This window comes from Triticum aestivum, chromosome 6A (assembly GCF_018294505.1).
Source record: "Triticum aestivum cultivar Chinese Spring chromosome 6A, IWGSC CS RefSeq v2.1, whole genome shotgun sequence".
Taxonomy (NCBI): domain Eukaryota; kingdom Viridiplantae; phylum Streptophyta; class Magnoliopsida; order Poales; family Poaceae; genus Triticum; species Triticum aestivum.
Genome location: NC_057809.1, coordinates 149,173,922 through 149,177,185, shown reverse-complemented (window position 1 = coordinate 149,177,185; position 3,264 = coordinate 149,173,922). Strand labels below are relative to the sequence as shown.

Sequence of the window (3,264 nt, the reverse complement as noted above, 5' to 3'; positions counted from 1 at the left end):
CATTCGGTAACCAAAACCTTGGTGACCGTGCACATCTGCACAAGATGTAATTTGGTGGATGAGTTTCTTTCCCCCTCCAAAAAGAAACTATTTTTTTTTGACAGAACTTCTCCTCCTTTATTCACTTAGCAAAGTAGTGAAATGAGTCTTCTATCACAGCCATTGTTTTTTCCCCGCCAATCACAGCCTTTTCTTTTTTAGGAAATCACAGCCTTTGATTTGTTGATTACAGAAAAAAAATATCGCGCCAACCACGTCAAAAAAGAAAAAATCGTGCCAACCGTTCCGAAAAGTACCGGATTTAAAGGGGACGACGCGCCGGCGGGTTCGCAACCCTAGTTTTCGAGTACGCAAAAAAAACCCTAGTTTTCCATCTGAACTTTCCCCGATCTCGACTCTCGATCTCGAGCTTGCGCGCACTTGGGCGAACATGGCGGCGCGCGGGCAGGGTCTGGAGCAAGATTTCGATTTCTTCGTGGTGGTCGACTTTGAGGCGACGTGCGTGAAAGATGGGCGGATCTTCCCGCAGGAAATCGTCGAGTTCCCCGCGGTGCTCGTCGACGGCGCCACCGGCCGCATCGAGTCCGCGTTTCGCAGGTACGTTCGTCCCAAACATCACCCTGTGCTGATCAAATTTTGCAGGGAGCTCACCGGCATCCGGCAGGAGGACGTCGACGGCGGCGTGGAACTCGGCGACGTGCTCTGGCTGCACGATTCTTGGCTGAAGGCGGTGACGGCGGGAGCAGGGAACAAGAGAGGCGTCCGCTTGGCCGTGGTGACCTGGGGAGACTGGGATTGCTAGACCATTCTCGAGTTCGAGTGCCGCTTCAAGGGCATTGAGAAGCCCTCCTACTTCGATCGCTGGATCAACCTGAGGGTCCCCTTCCAGGCGGCGCTCGGCGGCGGAGGGCGGGTCAACCTGCAGGAGGCGGTCCGGGCGGCGGGGCTGGACTGGGAGGGCCGCCTGCACTGCGGGCTGGACGATGCGCTCAACACGGCGCGGCTGCTTGCTGAGATCATGCGGCGAGGGGTCAAGATCACCATCACCGGCTCGCTGGCGCCGCCGCCGCCGATCCAGCAGAAGCAGCAGCCTGGCGCAAGCCCTTGCGGTGGCTCACCGGCGCTGGCGCCGCCACCAATCCAGCAGCAGCCGCCTCGCACAGGCCCTTGTAGTGGCACATTTGCGCTGGTCCCGGCGCCGGCGCCGATCCAGCAGAAGCAGCAGCCGCCGCAGCCTCACATAATCAGCCCCTGCGGTGGCTCCTCCGCGTGCTTCTCGTACTGCGAGGTGGCGACCAGAGGAGCCATGGAGCCAGGGCCGATGCGGTCTGGATGCGCCAACTGGACGCCGGCCATGGGACCTTACTTCCTGTGGAGCAACTGAACCAACGATCCATGAGACTGGGATTCAGAATCCAGTGTCTCTCAGCTGCTAGTGTTGATCGTCCTAGCCATCAGAATCAGAGTGTAGCTCAGCTGATTCTACTATACTCCTAGTCTAGGTGTGATTGTTCACTGAAATCGAACGTCAGAATGGAGCTATTCTCTTGATGTAATTGGTGTCTGAATTATTAGTATCAATACAAATTTCGTTTTAGTTATTACTACTATTAATACAAAATTTGTTTTACCTTTTCTGTGGGTTTCTTCAGTACTGAGCAACGGGCCAACGATTGACTTGTTAGTGACATTGATAAATCCTAAAATCTAAAAAGCGGCCGACCACTTTTTTGATGAACCGAGCGGCCGGCTCCTGGCCACTCGCTTTCGTGCGTATGTAGTCCAGGTGTCACCTGGTGAATCATATATAATTCTTTTGGACTGTTGCGCTCTCACATAGTGGACCAAGGGATATAATTAGATGGAAAGATAGCCCGTCCATTCTCTCTCTCCGTATGTGACTGATTTAGCTACCCTTTACAACAATTCAAAAAGTCATAACTTTTTAACCGCGCGTCGGAATTTAGATCCGTTTTCAACGTTGGAACCCTCGCGACGAGATCTTCAAAACTAGATCCCACATGGATATGTTTCGATGAATTTTTTGATGCCAACTTTTGATGCTATATGATGCAACTTTAGTATTGCGTTGTGCAATTTTTATACTACATGGTGCAACTTTTTTCAAAACAAAATTTTGGAGCTGCACAATTCAACTTCCTATGTGGTTGCAATCTAGTAACCATGACAACCTGATTTGCAACTAGTCTACTGCTCTGGTCAACTACCTAGTAGTAGATGTGCAACCACGACAATTTTTGATGTTTAGTTGCACACACATTGATGTTTAGTTGGTAGGACATTAGTTGTTCAGCTGGCTTGTAATTTAGTCTAGTTGCACACACATTGATGTTTAGTTGGCAGGACACTGATTGCACACACATATGCTTAGTTGGCGCGACAATATAGTCTAGTTGCACACACATTGATGTTTAGTTGCGATGACTATTTGGCACACATATATGTTCAATTGGCGCGGCAATCTAGTCTAGTTGCACACACATTGATGTTTAGTTGACAGGACACTAGTTACACACATATGCTCAGTTGGTGCGGCAATATAGTCTAGTTGCACACACATTGATGTTTAGTTGGCAGGACTATTGGCACACACATATGCTTAGTTGGCGCGGCAATCTAGTCTAGTTGCACACACATTGATGTTTAGTTGGCAGGAAGACTAGTTCGTCGAAACATCCCCATGCGAGATCTACTTTTGAAGAGCACGTCGCGAGGGTTTTAATGGTAAAAACGGATCTGAATTTCGACATGTGATTTAGAAGATATGTCTTTTATAATTTTGCAAACCAAAAAATAATGCACAAAGGGCGGACATGAGGAACATTAATACAGTGGCATGCAGGTATCCATCACGTGAGGAGAGACTACATATGACAGGGACTAGACGTGCTGCCTTTTTCTGGACCAGGCGACAGGCGCTTACCTTTTTTTAGCCGGCCGCTCGCGAGCGCTAACGAGCCGCCGGCCGCCGGCTAGACGCGCCCTTGATAAATTTCTGAAGAAGGCTACAATTCCAATCGACAATGCAAACGGAAATTCGTTCTCCGATGAAGCCCCCTACTCTGCCGAGGAGCGACCGATGCCGAGGAGAGGGATGGTCTACCTCCCAAGGCACATTCATCAGCATTGAATAAGGCGGTGTTAGAACCTTATATCAAGATTGAAAAATAAAACAGCCAACTGTAGATTTCTGAGATAAGAGCTAATAATCTGCTGTACATATTTAGCACTTGGTGCTGGAAG

At 49.5% G+C, this 3,264-nt stretch overlaps 1 pseudogene; it reads left to right on the top strand.

Moving 5' to 3' along the window:
- The first annotated feature begins 430 nt into the window (after positions 1-430).
- LOC123129547 (ERI1 exoribonuclease 2-like) lies at positions 431-1,496 on the top strand (annotated as a pseudogene).
- The last annotated feature ends 1,768 nt before the right edge of the window (positions 1,497-3,264 follow it).